The sequence below is a fragment of the Thermobia domestica genome, chromosome 2 (genome assembly GCF_964235325.1).
Source record: "Thermobia domestica chromosome 2, izTheDome1.hap1.1, whole genome shotgun sequence".
NCBI classification, from domain to species: Eukaryota; Metazoa; Arthropoda; class Insecta; order Zygentoma; family Lepismatidae; genus Thermobia; species Thermobia domestica.
In genome coordinates, this window is record NC_137455.1 from 286,463,468 (window position 1) to 286,483,663 (window position 20,196).

General features: G+C 36.7%; 1 long non-coding RNA gene across 1 annotated transcript; it reads right to left on the reverse strand.

Annotated features, from left to right (window-relative positions):
- Positions 1 to 414: 414 nt before the first annotated feature.
- On the reverse strand, positions 415 to 13,415 carry LOC145679818 (uncharacterized). The gene is made up of 3 exons (XR_014130569.1): positions 13,283 to 13,415; positions 5,226 to 5,364; positions 415 to 517 (listed from the first exon to the last, which is right to left on the reverse strand). It is a non-coding gene; the product is annotated as an uncharacterized LOC145679818 (long non-coding RNA).
- Positions 13,416 to 20,196: the final 6,781 nt, after the last annotated feature.

Here is a 20,196-nt window from a genome sequence, read left to right on the forward strand (position 1 = left end):
GAATTCGAACAAAAATAATTTTGAAATTCGTTAATTCCAACATTTTTTCTTTCTTTCTTCGGATTCTCAATAAAGTTGACTACTGAAAAGCTGAGTTACAGATTTTATGTTAAAACATATTCACTATACCATTGCCTTATTCACAGAACAATACATTAGTTATTAATGTATGACTGAAATAATAGTGCTTCGTGCAGATTTACTTTATCCAATCGGAATTGCACAATGATAAAAAAAATGTTGCAAGGTATAATGTTCTTATTTACAGAGAAAAAGAGTTGAAAAGACCTTTAACTAACAAACATTTTCTTTAAACAGACATACATTTATTCTAATTTATGGAAGAAAGAAATAATTTGCGGAGCAGTATATTTATTAAGGTTACATATTTGTACAAAAGAATGTAAATACAATCGGGTCTGTCTTCAGAAAGGACGTGCTTTTAGCCACAAATTACACTGCTTCTTTTCGCTGTCTTTCATGCAGAATCCTGGTTTTGTTTTGATACATGAAATACCTGAAAAAAAATCCAAAAATATTTCAAATGTTACATTTTAAAATATTTAACATTTTTTAGATTAAATGGACAAAATCTGTTCGGTCAGGTATGGACTTTTGGGTTTCTGGTAGAAAAATGATGAATTAAAAAAAAAGTGTTTGTTGATGCTGAACAACTCGAAATGTATTACTATGCAAAAGTAAGTGGGTACCCACTGGCGTTCGAGGTACCATGGGGTACCTAATATGTCTGCATTTTTAGATATGTGGAAATATATGTCTCTAAAATGTAAAGAACTGATATCTGTTTAGTACAGAAAACCGCAACTCGGTAAGCCTTATGGATACCGAGGTATGGGAAAATAAAGGACAACACCATAGAAGTGTGAGTTTTGCGTACTAGATTGTGCAGTTTCGAAAACGTAATTACTGAGGGCTATCAACAACCTCAAAAGTAGTTTCAATTCAATACACTACACACACGTCCTTATGGGGGTTTTCGGGTACTATGGCATTCGCAGACCTCCCATTTCTAAACATTCTAAAATATATCTTAATAAACTTATAGAGAACGTTACAGGTGTGTGTTTACCGAAACCGCAAGTCGGTATGTTTAACAGTTACCGAAATATGGTGAAATAAATAGGAACACCATAGGTATGTGGGGCTTCCATACTTGACAGTAGTTTAGAAAATTAATGAAAATATGACTAATGGCTATCAAGATATTGTCAAATAAAGGGAGGACCCACACAGTTATGGGGTTTTCGTGTTAGGTGGTGAAATTTCCGAAATCGATCATGAAATCTGAATAAGCACCAGTAGCAATTTCATCCTAAAGTAACTGGGTATTTCCATGGGGTTTTAGAACATCATGGGTCTAAAAAGATTAAGTTTTAAAAGCTTTGGAAAATATAATTTGACATTTGTAAAGAGTATTAGAAAAGAGAATAGAGTTACCCAAAACTTCCAGCCAGTACATCTTACAGCTAGAGAGACACCGTGAAATAAAAGAGTATTAGATCTTGAAATTTCATAAAACAACTTTTGATCTTAATAAAAGTTAAATAAGATGGTACTTATATGGGTTAAGTGAGTACCTCACACTCGTCAGGGCAATTCCGATCGAAAGATTAATTCAGCTCGAAGTTTTCTTCGGGTAAATCCAAGCGTGATAATTCCTAGCGTACAAAAAGAATGAAAATTCTTTGTCAATATCTAATATAGCAACCGAGATATAAGTAATTATGTATTTTACGAGGTCGTAAAAATGGAGACCCACATGGATTTGTACTGTTGAGTCTTTGCTGTAAGAAGAAGAAATTTCAGAAAACTACCGTATACACCTTAATAGACAATTAAATGGGTGGAGGCACGGTGGCTTAGTGGTAGAGTGCGTACCTTTGGTGTATTGGGTCCCTGGTTTGATCCGTGTCCAAGTCAGTTGGTAGTCGACATTGTATTCGTGGGTATTCTCGGTGTACTCCTTTCCTCCCACCTTTACACTCCATCAATTCTATCATCAACATTCACTTGCCTTAATTTCATTTTAAAATTAAATGGGCAGTTAAGTGTGATCGTATCTCTGTGGATTAAGAGAATACTCCAGTGTAGTTTCTGCAAAACATACTAGGTACACACCCCACCACTAAGTTACTGTGTCCTCACTGATTTAATTGCATATTAAGGTATATACAGTAGGTTTTTGAATTTCTTTCTTATAGCAAAGACCCAGAAGTACAAATCCTTAAAGATCTCTATTTTTACGTCATAAAATAAATGACTCGTTATATTTTGGTTACTATATTAGATATTCACAGGGAATTTTCACTCTTTTACACAGCTCGATGAACCTTTGGAACTGCCTGAAGAAAACCTAGAACTAATCTTTCCATCGAAATTGTACTGAGGTACTTACTTAACCCATAGAAATACCATCTTATTTTAATTTTGTTGGGACCAATAATTTTTCCGAAGTTTCAACATCTCATACTCTTTTATTTCACGGTGTTTCTCTATATGTTAGATGTACTAGCTGCAAGTTTTAGGTAAATACATATTTCTAATACTCTTTACAAATGTCAAGTTATATTTTCAAAAGCTTTTAAAATTTAATCTTGGTAGACTGTAAGATGTTCTAACACCCCATGGAAATATCTAATTACTTGAAGATGGAATTGCTACTGGTGTTTATTAACTTTCCATGACCGGTTTCGGAAATTTTATCATCTAATACGAAAATCCCATACCTGTATTGGTCCTCTCTTTATTTGACAATATCTTGATAGCCGTTAGTCATATTTGAATTCATTTTCCAAATTGTACCTTCAAGTATGCAAGCCCCACATACATATCGTGTCGCTCTTTATTTTCCCATGTCTCGGTATCCGTAAGGCTTACCGAGTTGCAGTTTTCGGTAAACAAATATCAGTTCTTTACATTTTAGACACATGTATTTCCATATATCTAAAATGCAGAAATTAGGTACCGCATAGTACCCCTCTACCCCATTGGGGTACCCACTTACTTTTGCATACCAGGGTAAAAACACCAGTGGTCGTTACTTTAAGGTTGAAAACATACTCTTTTGTCTCTTCTGTGAGCACCGTGAATCGGTCGGAGCTGTACCATAGTTGGAAAGAGACACTGATCCTTCCTATATATGACCATGTAGTCAGAATTCAAAATCGAATAGCCGTTGAAGGAAAAACAATATTTTAAAATCCCTTGTATTGCACCGGTAGTAGTCATCTCAAAATCGAAATGTTCCAGTGGTAATCAGGGTTTTGTACCAGTGTTCGTCACTCAAATAACTTGACATAATTTATTCAGAAACGCACTGTTTATCAGTTTAAAATTAAGAATAGAGTATAAAGTACTAATCTTAATAACTGTGCATCACTTTTGGCACTCAAGAAAGAAAATAAAAAAGTTTTTACATACTTTTTAAAGCAATTTCAGTAAGAAAAATGTTAACTGAATTCAAAAGTTAACTGTATATTATTTTAACGTTAAGAGTACAATATTAATTACTATGTTTAATAACTATAGTGACTTTAAGCACTCAAGAATGAAAATAAACATGTTTGTACATACATTTTTAATACAATTTGAGAAACAAAATAAGTTAACCGAATTCAAAACTTAATTATATATCACCTTAAGATTAAGAATGGACAATAAAATACTGAGGTTAATAATAATGCATTAGTGAAGAATGAAAACAAAAATGTTTTTAACTACCTATATTGTATTTACATGTTGTTATTTCTCATTAACATGCTTTTTGATAACGCACGATATGGGCTAGGGGTACGCACGAGAAATGATTTGAGACTGTCACCTCTCGCAAAGGTGTCGCGAAAGTTGTCTCGTCTCGAAAACTGTATCTGTTTCTATTGGAAGAGCTATGTCTCGTCTCGAATTTCGTAACAAAAATTCGTTACACATGCAGTTTTGTGTAAAAAGTGAAATGTATAAATACAGGAGAGAAAACATTGCAGACAAACATTATGTTAGTATATTGAACATACTTTTTTGTATGTGGTGCAAAATATCTTCATCTATGGGGTTACTTTGCACCAAAGTTTATATGAAATGAAATCTTTGAGTTTTACGTTCCACGATTTTGCCGGGTATGCTAAAGGAGACTATAATCATGAGAATGAATGAAATAGTAGAAGGAAAACTGTGAGAGAAAACGGGAAAACCCCGAGAAAACCACACACAGTGTTTGTCCAACACAAAGCCCATTTGGCACGTGCTGGGATCGATCCAGGAACTCCACGCAGGAGAGGTGAACGCTCCATCACTGAGCTACCACGTCCCCAAAAACACAACCTCAGAATATACTTCATATAGAGTAGAAATGAAATGAAATCTTTGAGTTTTACGTCCCACGATTATGCCGGTTAGGCTAAAGGAGACGGTGATGATGAGTAATGAATGAAATGGTGGAATGAAGAAAGTGGGAGGAAACGGGACAACCCCGAGAAAACCCACGCACACGGTGTTTGTCCACCACAAAGTTCACTTGGCGGGGATTGGGATCGAACCCAGGACCCCAAGCACCAGAGGTGAACGCTCCACCACTGAGCTACCGCGACCCCTCATATAGAGTAGAAGTAACAAGATGTAAAAAAAAAAAAAAAAAAAATGGCCCGTCTGGAGGACATGTAAGCTAAACACCAATACAATTGTTACAGATTTATTTACTTGCACTGTTTAGGCTGAACATCGCAACACCAATATCATTATGTCACATCCTTTCAAAAGTATGCTAACTGCAACGTATACCTGCTTTGCTTCGTAATGTCCAAATAGTTGATTACTGTGCTCGAAAGCAGGCAAGTAGCATACAAATTTATGATGTTGAAGTCGTTATTTTTCACAGCTATGGAGAAAAGACATGAAAACGAAAAATAAAAATAAATCTTTGTTTTACTTCCTACGGTTATGCTATGTATGCTGACAGTCACAAATGAGTATTGAAAATTGATGATCTTGGAATACGAATTGGTGGAATAATGAGGGGGGGGGGGGAAATAGACATTGATTAAATATAAAATTGAAAAGAAATAAGGGCCTGACGCTCAAATATTTATCTATCTGGCAGCCATCTTGATCCCTCTAAAATATCATGAAGTACTTGATTGATTCTAAACCCAATAATAGTAATAGTAATTATAACAATAAACACAGAATATACCTAGATATAATTTACGCACCTTGAAGTGTAGAAATTAATGATTGCAATCCTCAGCATTCCAATAGTTCTTTGGTTTCTCCAAATGAAGATTCGGACATCGGTTTTCTTCTCAAGCAATAATGGGGTACAATAATCAGTTGCAGTCCAAAGCCAAGTCACTAAGTTAAGCATGAATATAAAAGATTTTGTGTTAAATATTTCAATGTAAATTTCATGAAATAGAATTCATTAGTTAGTTACATACAAACTCTTACGCATGTAAGTCAGAATCTACTTGTAATAACTTGTAAATTTAAACAAACTAAATTATACTACAGTTATAGGGACATCAAACATATATTCCATAAGATATATAGGGTGTCTCAAAAGTCCCCTGACATTAAGTAACTCGATTATTATCAGAGTTACAACAAAATGTAATTGGGAAACCGTCTCCAAATATGATGTTTCCAATGTAAGTTGAAGGAATTTTCAAAATCGGATGAGCCGTTTGGCTGTACACTCTTTATGCGTCCAATGTTAAATGAAAATGCAACGTTGCCATTTACCTGGACCCACAACATAAGTGAATGAAGTTACTGATTTTTACGCTAACATGTCGATGGCTAGCCCCCATTTCAAACAGTAACTTCATTCACATATGTTGTGGGTCCAGGTAAATGGTAACATTGCATTTTCATTCCACATTGGGCGCATAAAGAGTACAGCCCAAACGGCTCCTCCGATTTAAAAAGTGTTCACTTTAGAATGAAAACAACATATTTAGAAATGGTTTTTCCTCTTACGTTTTGTTGTAACGTCAGAGGACTTTCGAAACACCCTGTATACATCATACGAAGTTCCTTTCTAAATTCTACACGGGTGTAGTTTAATTGAATGTGAGATGGGTGATACACATTAGGCCGTTTGGAAATACTCTCACAGACGGCCGCCATTTTGGATTAAATTTGTTTGTTATAAACTGGTGGGTAATGTGATATATATATGGCCACAGGCTAGAATTTTCTCAGTATGTCAAATATGCAATCAGATTCCATGGAGCTTAATTTGGTGAAAAGTTATTGCCAATTGAACGTTGTATTTACCTCTTTCTTCTAGATGTAGAACCATACCGTTAGCACGTGAGGAATGCATCGAAATATTCAAACTGTGGAGCGGGAGGAGTGCCTGTACAGTGGTTACCGATTGCAAACAGAATCATCCACAATGTGACTGTGTTACATGTTGCAGTGTCACAGTAATTAACTAAATTTGAGGAGACGGGCACATTCGTGAACATACGTCGTAGCGGACGATCGTAGAGAGCTACAGATGAAGCAACGCCTACGGCAGTGCTGACTTCTTTCTGGATGTGGCCCCAGAGGAGCACACGTCATTTATTAATGCAATGTGGGTTGAGTCATAGGGTCTGCGCGTGTATAAGTGCATCCGTACAAGGTGCAAATGAAGCAACATCTCCACGAGAACGATGTTGATCGCCAAGTGCAGTGAGTAATTATGGTTAACATTTTTATGCAAATACTCTTTTCAGATGAAGCTGACCTCTACGTAAATGGGAAGGTTAATAGGCAGAACATGCACAATTGGTCACCTGACAACCCCGCGTGCAAGACCCCTCCAACATGACCAGCGCAAAGAAAATTAATTATGTTGTTGGCAGACAAATGAGGAATACGTCTAATCAGTCACTTTTTCATTCCATAAAATTAACTGCGGAATAATACCTCACGCTCGTACAGGGATAGATATTGCGAGCTGCGATGCCCGAGGATGGTACATTCTCGCAGTTTTTTTCAACACCATGGCGCTTTCTTCATTATGGATTCGTATTGCGTCACTACTTGAACAATTTTCTAGAACATGGGTTGATCGACGAGAGGCAGTTGAATGGCTGCTCGATCACCGGACCTAACGCTGTTCAATTTCTAGCTAAGTGGAAAAGTTAAGGCTATGGTTTGTGCAGTAAATATTCATAATTTTTATCATCTAGAACAAAGTATCGCCATCGTCTGTGCACAAATTTGACCCTATATCCTACTTTGTGTCCACAGCAATTGGAAGAAGCTTCTGCAAATGTTTATTGCTCAGTAGGAACATGTAGAACATATACTATAACCAGGGGTAAAAGTGGACCTGAAAAGGTGGGGGGACGGTAGGTAGCGGCATCACTCCACGCCGTTCCTCCTGCCTATCTCTGCCCATTGTACCATTTTAGGATCTGAGAGACGTCCTACATATTTTTCGAGGTGGGGAACTGCGTCCCCCGCGTTCCCCCTCGCTTTTACCCCTGACTATAACAGGGAAATGTGTTCGAAGTGGGAAAAATCAGAGGCGGTGTGTTTTATTACGATTTTGACTCGACATATCGGCTATCTAAATGTTCAAATGCAGTGAGGTGTGAAGCCTACTAGATTGCATTTCTATTTACATAATGTCTGAAAACCACTGGAAAGCTTCTTTTAGTTACGGAGAAAAAACGGAGAGACTGATCTATCCATCGTGAACAACTATCTGGAAAAAAATAAATAAAAATAGCCCTTACCTTGTATCAGAGAATTATACACGAAAGTGCTCAAAAACCGACTTTCAATATTAACAATTTCCAGCGGGAAAACTCCTGGACCACACACTCGAATGAGGGGTATTTCAAACTCCCGTAAGATCTGCCCCCACAGCAATCCCCTAAATCCGCCCATGCTCAAAATACGACCCTTATAAGAATTCAGACAAGACGACACATACATACATACGAAAGAAACAATTCAATACGGCACATCAAAATATAAACTAGATGAACTTCTTTGAAAACACCTCATTTTACAAACAAAAGGTAGAAAAAGGTAAAAATGTCAGTATTGTCAACTTAGAATCTACATAAGAAATAAAATCTTTTTATGTGCAAAGCTATTCGTCAATACGTATAAAAAAGGGATTTATTAATGGTATTTAGCATTTATTCTTCCGTGAAGGTTTATCTTGATCACTAAAAAACCAGAAACGGTATGTCTCTATCACTGGAAAAAAAAAAGAAGGGTATGACATACCACTACATATAGTCTCACTTGGTTCACTGCCAATAACATTTCACCAGAATAAGTTACATGATATCTGATTGCATATTTGACATCCTCAGAACATTTTAGTGCATGGCCATGTATCACACTACCCACTTATCGTCCGTATTACAATTTCGAATCTAAGATGGCGACCGTCCGCGTGATGTAATCCGAAAGTATCCCTCTGGGCCTAATGTGTATCTCTTATCTCGCAATCAATGTAACTACATCCCTGTAGTTTTCAGAAAGGATGACAAGGGACTTCTGATGCATCCTGTATATAATAGTTGTATCAATAATGACGGGTATACCGGCTAGGCTAAAGGAGACGCTGATGATGATATAATGAATGAAATGGTGGAATGAAGAAAGTGGGAGGAAACGGGAGAACCCCGAGAAAACCCACTCACACGGTGTTTGTCCACCACAAAGTTTACTTGGCGCGAGCTGGGATCAAACCAAAGACCCCAAACACCAGAGGTGAGCGCTCTACCACTGAGCCATCGAGGCCCGACAGGAATATTTGTTGAAGTCTACTGTCTTCTTCAGTACCAAGGTTACACAAAAATGAGCCTATGGTTTTGATGGAATTCGAACCAACATTATATGTATACTCTCTCAGCGAGAATCAAAGCTGGCACCAAGTTTACATATGCGCGCGCATTGTATTTTACTTATATAGCTCACAGAGCTATGGGCGAGCAAGCAAGGCACGTGCCCCGGGCGTGTGGTTGGAGGGGCTACTAAAAGAGAGGTTATATATTAGTACTTTTCCATTTTGGTGTTTAATACTTTTCATCAGAGTGCGAAATCATGAAATCAAAGTGGGGGAGACTGAAGGACTGAAGAGAGCGAGAGAGAGGGGAAAAAAAAGCTGCGCAGTCTTACACTTCAAAGAATTGTAGTGAAATGAGGTCAGAATTCAAGATGACATTCGGATGCTTGGCACGAAGAAAAACATTGCAAGCAATTTTGAAAAAAAAAAGAAAGAAAAAAACTTAAATAATGTGATATATTTTGTAGGCTTTGGATATGTATGTTTTAGTTGGCATCAACAATTATTGGTGTGTTTTGTCACAATTGACAGTTTAGCGAGAGACTAGGCTAACTGACAATTTTAACTTTCTGAAAGAAAAGGAAACAAATGAAAACAGCACGTTTCAAAGGATACGACTGATATTCATAGTTTGGTTTAGTATACAACAGGGGTGGATCCAGGATGGACTACTGGGGGGCGGTGGGTTGTAATGCCACTACTTACAAGATAGAGCTACTTTTAAGAGATTCAACTCTGGGTGGGTTTTATTTTATATTAAAATACACAAAGTTTCCTCTTCTTGGGGGAGATAGACCCTCCCTGGATCCGCCCCTGTCTCAGGACAAGCCACACAGACAAGTGGTTGAGGCAAAGGTCAATTAATGACATTAGTATGCTGTTCCGTCAAAATCTCAATCTTGACCTGGATGTAAGTTAGCCTGGTCTCTCACTGAACCCCTCAATTGAATGTTTAATATGTAAATTAGGCACTTCTACATCACAAACAGTAAATATAACCTACCTTATTCTACGTTTTTAAATGCATTTCTACAACTGATTGTAACTTTAAAGGTTCTCGTGAAGATTAGCTGGCGGAGGTTACCTAACATAGCCATGAGTTATCAAATTAACAGTTGTGCTTCGTGGGTGATGATAATGATCCTGAGGTTAGATGTTAAATTGGACTCGAGAGCGGAACAAGGGCTGATCTTATTCGTGTCTCAGACGGGGGGCATGGAATGGAACGAATATGAAAATAAGGTTGCTGTAATAGTTTTTCATAGGGTTTGTAAGATTTTCGAAACACTTGGCATTTTTTTTTTATCAAGACTTGACATTTTTTTAAGATAAAAATCAAGACTTGGCAATTTCAAGTTTCATCCCCCTCCCAATCTTCTAATGCTCGCTACGCCGCTGTAAGCAATGCATATTTTCGACAATATTCGTTGTTCATCTGTTTCCGCTGGGTTCCAACGTGGTGAGCTGCATATGGGACTTTTAATAGTGTTATTATAATGAGACAGAATTGTAAATTATGTTGATGTTCCTAAAAGAGGGAAATTGAAAGAGAAATTAAATTAAAAATAAATAAGGGAGAGAAAACTAATTACTTGAAAATAAAAATAAAGTCTTTGAGTTTAATGTCCCACTATTATGCTGTTAGGCTAAGGGAGTCGGTGATTAAAGCAAGTTAATGATTATGGAATATTTGGTGAAATGAGAAAGTGGGAGGAAACCAAGTCCCCGAGAAAACCTACGAGCACGTATATGAAAATGAAGTAAAACATACACTGGACTATGCTTTCTTTGTCTAGCAGAGTCATAGTTTGGAATCGAAAATGTGTTTTGAATCCTTGTATTTAGAGATTAAGAGTGTAAGTAACGAAATCACTTAATACATCCATTAAGATTTCGGAAAGCGAAATCTAAATTTAGGTAAGCTAACTCCATGTACTAACTGCTTGCATCCGCTTCGTACATTGTTCGAAGGGTCACGAAGCAAATCACCTCATTTAGTCTACACATACCTAGTACTAGCGTTAATTACCTGCTTCGTTGGGTGAAAATAAGAAAACCAGTAATACATGTATGTTACGTTAGTCAGTCACTTTTTTTACTATTACGAAACGCTCTCTCATATCGGTTATTTTCGATCATTTGTAAGATCCGTCTCCCCTCTTTCCCTCCCCAAGTTGCTTGGCTGAATTTTGATTTAAATAGTATCGGAAGTGTCACTGTCCATTTCTGCGCCCCCGAAAACAATGGATTTAGATTAGGATCAGTTCACTTAACTTAGTAAGCCTACAGCTTTGGCGCGGCTCGACTTGTTGGAAAGCAATCCAAAATCTAAACAAATATATCGATGTCATTGGGGTTTACTAAAGTGTGTCGTAAGTCAAGAAGATTGAGAATCACTGCCTCGATTATTCACTTCAATTAATCATCAAACTCCTTTAACCTGAAGTATATAATCGTGGAATGTTCAATTAAAATTATAATTTTATGGCATCTAGAAAATGCACATATCGTACATTACGTTACATTACCATTCAATCGCAATAGGTTATTACAGACATGTGGTTGGCTTGAAGCTTAGCGTCCTATTCAGCGCCAAGACTGTGTACTACCTACACCTACAGCATAATATGGAATCCTACTCGCATGATCTTCGATCAAGATTTGAATCAACGGGAGGATGAAGATTTTCCCTCTCGTCAAGTAATTTCCCCAACTCGCCAAAGAATTTCTCCCTTGCCGGGAAAATATGTTCCCTCATTTCATATTTTACATATTATATACTATATATTATATCTTGCATCACTGAGAAATAAAAGGCTTGGATTGTATATCTGAAAAGTCGCCCCCTCCCCGCAGGCACGTAGCCACGATTTCGCAATACGGGAGGTCTGTGACGAAATACTGTGGTTATCACACCAGGGGTTCGATCAATCTAAACTATTTTACTGACAACATATCCATATTGATTTGTTAGGACAATAAAATGAGGATATGTTAGTAAGTATTTTAATTAAAGAATTATGAAGAAATCTTGCGTAAAAGAATAGAAAAAAGTATTGACAAAGACATAGTCTTCCAAGGTCATTCGAACTCGGTTCTTCTCGTCTTCTTTCTATTTCTCTTATCTTAGTTCAATGCCGTCAAGAATAGCAACGAGATCTCTTTCTGGAGTAAAGACATCCTATAAAATGGATTAGTGTTGCCGCGAAATTCAAAATGGTTCATATTATTGGTAATTCTGGGCATTGCTTAAGTTCTGACAGGCTATCTGAAAGAACCGGTTTATCGATCGTCATTTGTAGTCCATAGGGTTACTGGCGCAAGTCCCGGGGGGATGAGGACATGTCCCCTCCAATCTTAGAACTGGGGGGGGGGACTTTCCCCTCAATAATCCGATTTGAAATGCGTTTTTTGGAGAGAAATGTGATGATTTGTGTCCGATTGCCACAAAGGAAAGTAAGATGAAATTGATGTCCCCACCCCAGAATAAGCCTTAAATCTGCCCACCTCACAATTTTGAAGACAACTCTGCTCCCCTGATCCTCCGCAGCATTGTTTTTCAACTTCATAATTTGAACATCCTTAAAAAAATTATGAGAACTGTCTTACCCGTCCCTCCCAATGTTGAAGACAGATTTGCGCCGCTGCATACGGTTAACATGGAGCTAGATGGAATTCGGAATGTTCCGTTATAATAATATCCAATTTCAACTTGATCCGCCCCCCCCCCCTCCCGTTTCCTCCACACAAAGCTCCTCGTAAGAAAGAGTAACCAAAACGCTTATTGTAGCTTTATATTTTTGAGGCTGATTCATCTGTTTCTTTCTGTTTCATCTTTCCTTAATATTTTTCATTTCTGGATCCGAAGGGGGGGGGGTCTGGACCCACCCCTTGGCTACGTGCCTGCTTCCCGTAAAAAGCTTCATTCGAACCCTGAATCAAACAACTCCATGTGTAAAGGAGTGCTGAGTTGATTTTAATATCCTTTTCTGCAACGAGGCTGTATGAGACGTGGACTTACTGATTAACATGGACTCCGAACCACTCCCGCCGGGAATCGAACGCGGGTTTCCCACACCAAAGGCGCGTACGTTAACCGCTTAGCCATGAAGGAGCTCATATCTATAGCAGTGTAAGCAACAACAACAACAACAAAAAGAAACACACATACATACTAGAACAACAACAACAACAACAAAAAGAAACACACATACATATTAGAAATTTGCGCAATTGGGGATCAAAACATTCTCAATGAAGTATGAGAAATAGTAAACGTCAAAGTGGGCTTCTGCTTATTCTTTACTTCGTTAATACTTAATTCCTTCTAGAAATAGTGAAACAATACTATGAAGACACAGTACTTAAACATAATCGAAAGAATAAGACAAGGAAACAGAGTAATTTCCGACTAATTAAACTAGTCATATATACTATACCTAACTGTTACATTGTATTTCTTACCATATTACGAAAGCGATATAACTTTTTTACCAGCCATACAAGCTGGACGCAATCCAATACTGCAATTTAGACGCTGTAACGAAACCTGCAAGTCAAACGCCTGACACTCAACTGTGTAATAGCTGTTTCAAGCGGCCTACAACTTATGACCTTGAAACTATGTGCTAGTAACCAAATTAATGCCAAGGTACGATACAAACACCCCAACTTGCCACAATGACGTCAACACAAGGAAAAAAAGAAAAACATCTAATTTTTGGTTCGAAAATTATGAAACAATAATAATAATAATGTAATTCTCAGGAACTCAAACATTAGTTAACTAGAGAACATAACAAGCAAAACAAAACAAAACAAAACAAAACAAAACAAAACAAAAAGAATCTTAAACGTGAGCTCTCCCTGACTGCTGTTTTTAAATTTCAGTGAGGCTGTAAAATATGTTTTGTTTTATTGTTAAAAAACAAAAAGAAAAAGAAAAATAAAGAAAGAAAGGAAATAAATTTTGTTGCAAATATCCTAGTAAAAATAGGTTTCCTAGACACAAGTGGCTCCGCGTAGCGTAGTTGCTAACGCTCTCGCCTTCGGTACGAGCGGACCCAGGTTCGATTCCGGTAGGGGCACTCGGTCGAAAAAGTATCAAAAGCTTTTAAGTCCAGACATCCTGAATGAGGCTTTCTTGGGTTTTCCTCATTTCATACCAGGCAAATGCCGGGTAGTACCCAACATATAGGTCCCAGGCCGTTTGCTTCCTTCCCTTTCCCCGGATAGTGTGCTCACCGAGGGACGTCATAACTCACATGTGACGGGCTAACAAGGTCATTGATGCCGAAAGCCCAGAAATCTAAATCCTAAATCTTCAGTACACAAGAAAATGTTCGCGCTGAAAACGGTTTCTTAGCAATTATGTTAAGCAGTCCTGTAGTAAATCTCCATCAAGTAATAAACCGTCACATATAAAAAGGAAAGAATAAACACATAACATTCATTTTGCGTACCTTGAAATGTAAAAAGTTACAGAACATTAATATTCAAAGATTTCTCAAAATTCAGATTAACCCATTTCTTTCTCCTCAACCATTAACGAGTTACAATAGTAAGAATTGTGGTCATAAATCACATTACTTGTTTAGTACTATATTAAAGCAAGTTATACTAAAGGAATATATAATTAATGGAATATTTAACTAAAGTGATAATTTACTATTGCACTTACCCAGGCTTTTCTTTCCTTCCGCTATTCTTTTCCGTTTGTAAACAACCTCGTTTATAAACCAGCTCGCAAGCATACGACAGTTGTTTCATGACGTCATCTATGGTGCAAGAAAGAGGTGTCTATAGGCGGTCAGGACCTCACACACAGATGGACGTATATAACATATAGCTGAAGTATTTAACATACGTATACGTATATAAAATACGGAAGATTGTTAGATATCAGACATCCTGCAGCGACATGATATAACATCCAAGCGCGTTAAAGGCAGTAGCTGTGTAGCATATGGATAAAGTACGCTCCGTACAGATTTCCTTAGTAAACATAACGAATCCTTGTATTTGTACAATATACCGCTGTCCGGATAATGGATTTTTCTCAGTGTATATCGTGTAAATATATCAAGAGAATTTCTTTCTTCTTTTCAGTGCTCCATGCCTGGAGTAAAGCCAAACGATCGAGTAACATGAAAAATCGATCCGGGTCGTCTGTACTGTGACCAGAGTGTCTACTTAGATGGGGGATATTAACAGGTATTCGGGAGCCTGATTCTGCCGTATTACTATCGCTTTCTCTATACGTATTTTTTCCAGATCTAGTGGTCGGCATAATCAATCAATTTACCGCTAAGAGTAATGAGAGTGCTATAACAACGCGGACATTATCTTTATGTAATCTTGCTTTAGTAACACCAACACTAATACACTTTAAAACTTCTAAGTCCTTTTTTCCGTTAATAAAAGGAGTGACCCGTAGGAAAGTCCTTAAAATGTCTGTAAATAGACACCGACGCATCTACCATGTAAAATTCTCTCAGTTTATGTAAGGTTGAGCAATTATTGTACACGGGAATATGACGTTCTCATCACCTTTTATTATAAAAAGATCCTCTTAAATTCAAAATGTCTACAATAAGTAGTTTCTCTAATATTTTGGGTAAGATAATGAAAAGGAACCCAATGACCAAGCGTCTTAGGGCTTTTGTAGGTGGCAATCCTCTCGGTGACCGGGCGTCGTGAGAGGAGTTAAGCTTTATTAATAGGTTTCTCTCTCGGTAATCAGGCGTCGTGAGAGAGAAAAGGAACCCAATGACCATGCGTCTTAGGACTTAAGAATAGGTATTTCTCAATTGACTAAGCGTCGTGAGAGGGTAAGGTAAACCCAATGGCCGGGCGCCTTAGGGCTTTAGGTGGTTTGATCAACCTGGATAGATTGATGCTTGTTCATGCGTGCTCCTCTGTTTTATCCTGGATTGTCGGCTAAACTCGATGATCTCCGTCGTGCCGTCTGCTGGCGATTATGGGCGACCCCTCTTCGGGTCCGTCGTCTGTGTTGTTTGTTTACTATCAACACGTGTAGTACACATGGTTAACGCATGTTATGGAGACATGCGGAACCTTGCAATATTCATAAAATATGTTTCTTTTATTTTGATTATATGAATGTTATTTGAAAGGTGGAGATCATTGTCTTTTGGAATTTATAAATAACAGTAAAGAAAGATCATATTTATGTGTATGCTATGATGTGTTGTTAAAGAGAACTAGCTTTCCACTAATAAGTAAATTGAAAATGAACAAACGATAGAATGACAAGAAAAAATTAGAGAAGAAATTACAGATACAACCACAACATAATAACTGATACAAGAAACGCTAGAGGAGAGTGTAAGCGTTTATTAATTTTTAATGTCTTTGATGCGCAATTCAGGTAAGCTTCATTAGGCGATCCAGTTATTCAGTTTTTGGAATATTGAGTAAAGTATTTTCGTTTCCCCTTAAACAAAAAATTCGTTTTTTCTATTAGTGTGCGTAAATTCTACTCATCACAGTCAGACGTATACCACAAAAATCAAAGTTATTTTTAAGTTTTTAAACACTTATTGTTTTCATTTGGGATGTAGCTCATGTGGTAGGGCGTTGGCTTCGCATTCGGGAGGTCGTGGGTTCGATTCCCGCTGCCGAACATCCTAACTGGAGTTTCCCAGTGTTTCCCTCAGTTCTACCAGGCAAATGCAGGGATGGAACCTACTAAAACAGGCCTTGGCCGATACCTTCCTAACTCTTTTCCATTGTTATTGGCTTGTTAGTATAAAATGACCTTTGAGCTGTATGTGGTAATTGTTAATTAAATAAAATATAAAACTCTAGTCTCATTTATCGTAGAGCTTCAGTCTAAGGTTATTTAATATTTAGAAGTGTCGAATAACTGCAACTATTGAGTTAAAATACAATGTATAAGATAAGGCAGTTCTAATTGATCTTCTAGATGTGTTTCAACTCCTCTGTGCTTAAGAAAAACATACTCATTTGTTGCTTGGATTAGAAATTAAATTTTAATTCTGACAACCGACTAATGTCAATTGAGTAGATTTCGTGTAACTGTCTATGGCTCCCTATTGCTTTCTAAATTATAGTGACAACAGCGCAGGGCTTTAATGTATGACATGGTGATGTGCGGTATCAACCACACCACAGTTCTCTAATATATATAATGTAAACTTCGTGATATTGCAGAATGACATTTAATAATGACGCCAAAATGGCGTTGAATCACGGTTTACAATCGCAGTTAATAAAAAAATCACCTTGCAAAACAAAATAAAATTGTTAAAGTTTTCAGTGTCAAAGTGCAAGATGTAATTATTTACTATTTGATTTTTCATTTATATTACTTTATTTCTAGAACAATGGTGAACTTTCTGATATCCTTCTCAAAGTAGTACTTTACATTATCGATAGAGATAAATGTGATCGTCTTTGGAGCCCTGTTGGATACACTCTTCAAAATGAAATATGTGCTGGTTACTCTAAAGGAGGAATGGATACTTGTTTCGTAAGTAGATGTATTCAACTTATTCTAGAGTTTTGAAATATATTTCTGTAGTGTGTGCTTTATCACTTTCAGAAAGGTTATCGTGAAATAATGACTTAAAACATGAGAACCTCTTTTAGAATTAGTGACTGGAATGAGCAGCAACATTATGAATTGTGATTTGAGAATATAGATTTGTCCAATCAATATTTTCAAATCATAAAATGAAGCGGCTAAATTATGTGTAATATTCAACATGCTACACTCAGAAATTAATCCTGCTTAAATTATACAATATTCTGTCGTATTTGGAGTTTGGAACCCAATCACAAGTATTCGTCCTTTCTTACCTTCTTATGTCATCTGTAATAATAAACTCAGCCAGAAACCACATTGGCAAGTACATAGAGGCACATGCACTTACCATAAAGAAGCAACATTAATTATTGAAGGGATATTTGCTTTTCTTAATATAGAATCTCTATATTAACATGGAAGAAAAATAGTTTATTATGAACAGAAAACAAGAAACAAAACAAACGTAAATTGACGGACAATATTTCAATACTTTGTTCCCTTCACTTTGTTCTATTTCTTTTATATATACTATTGATTTTCTTCTATATATTAAAGAAAGAGGATTTTTTTAAATTTCTTCTTGAGACGTATTTGTTAGAGGTTAAAGTTAACAACAGACGAAGAATGAAACGGCAAAAATTGATGTGATCATAAGAACTATTTAAATCTAATGGGCAGTATTCAGAGAGAATTGGTTAATAGAATTTTAGTAACAGACTAGTTAGTAGCATACTAACTCTTTACTAAGGAAGGTGCACTTTTCGGTATTCAGAGTCTACTTTGATTACAACAAAAAAGTTGATTTGGGTATGATTAACTTATATAACCCAAATGCATCGGGTGAGAAAAATAAATGTGGCAACTACGGAAAAGTAGATCAGCGCATGCGTAGCCTGTTAAAATGAAAACACATGAAATACGAAATACGAAATGTTGTGTCGCACGCTAAACCGTGGGTAAAAGATTAGCCTGTGCTCTAGATTAATTAGTCACATGTGATTAACTTCGTCAAATACTACGTCCTAATCAGAGACTCTGAATACAATTTTGATAACCATCCGTTAGTCAACCCCGTAGTATGGCCTTAATCAGACGTCAAAACGACTCTGCATAAGGCCCAATGTGTGTTGTGGTTAAACTCACTGGGCGGTATTCAGAGAGAATTCGTTAATCGGAGGTTAGTCATTGACTACCTAGTAAGCATACTAACTCTTTACTAAGGAAGTGCACTTTTTGGTATTCACAGTCTACTTTGAGTACAACTACAATGATGATTTGGGCATGATTAACTTATAGAACCCCAAAGCATCGGTGAATAAAATAAACGTGGCAACTACGGAAAAGTAGATGAGCGCATGCGTAGTCTGTAAAAATGAAAACACATGAATTACGAAAAACGAAATGTTGTGTCGCACGCTAAACCGTGGGTAAAAGATTAGCCTTTTCTCTAGATTAATTAGTCACATGTGATTACCTTCGTCAAATACTACGTCCTAATCAGAGACTCTGAATACAATTTTAATAACCATCCGTTAGTCAACCCCGTAGTATGTCGTTAATCAAACTTCAAAACGACTCTGCATAAGGCCCACTTTTTTTCAAGGCATAATTCTGCTCATAAAAGAGTTGATTGATAGAAAGGAAGAGGAAAAGGAAATTGCCTCCACGAATAGCAAGATAAGTCAAGCAGATAGATCCTGCTACCGAACAACTTTCTTCCCGTCCAATTCCTATCGAATACAGAGAAAAGAGCATTGGATACTTCACACGTATGTTTCTTGTATTTTGTTTCGTTCTTTGACGCAAGTGAATAAAACATATATTTAACCAAAGTATAGAACGTATTACTGCTCATAAATAAACACAACTACTTTGAAATGGTACAGAACTCCTTTTTCCAATTCGGATTTCGAAAAAAAAAATTCCACCCAATTTAGACTTTGACTGAATCTAATATATAATTATATCAATAACAGAAATTATAGAAATTATAGCGATATATATAAACCTCCACTTATCACACACTCAATTTTGCATTTCGTCGACTCGGCTATTGTTTCCAAGGGTATCTTTATCGAACAGAAGAAACACCCATGAAGGCGATGGAGGGAAGTCTGTGTCCATCACGCTCATCCAAGGTGTTGCCAGATGTACAAATATACATTTGCGCGGTTAATATTAATTCATAAAATTTTACCCATTTTTTTGTGACAGAATGTTACAAACTCTAAGGTAAATAATTAACCAAAGAGACCTTAAGTATTTCAAGGATACACGAAAAGAAGGGGCTAATCAACATTATATACTTTTTTCAGGAAATAAATTTAAAATGTTGATGGGTGCCTTCTTTCCTTGCATGGCTGTTTTTCTTATGTAAGTTTCTGTGCAACGAGTTGCTTTTTTCACAATTATGTTAATACATTTAGAAGAAGAATCTACTACAAACATGTGGTGTCCATACCGGCTTTTCCACAAAAATTGTAATGAGCCCATTTTTTTGTTCTCTTCATATAATAATGGCATAGTCGTCATTGTCCTTTATTTATTTATTCATTGACTGTTTTGGTAATAATTTCCCATTCGACTTTTAAACAAATACCCGTTTTACACTAGAAATTAAATTAAATACTTCATATTATGGGCACAATTGAACTGTTCTGGCTTTTCAAGGTTATATTACCTTAGTTATTGATAACAAAATCTTGGAAAATCAAAGTAAATTACGTAACATAATTTCTTTGTCAGTAAAAACGAAATAATCATTTAATATTTTAATTTGTTACCTACAAAACGTTTATTAATAGAC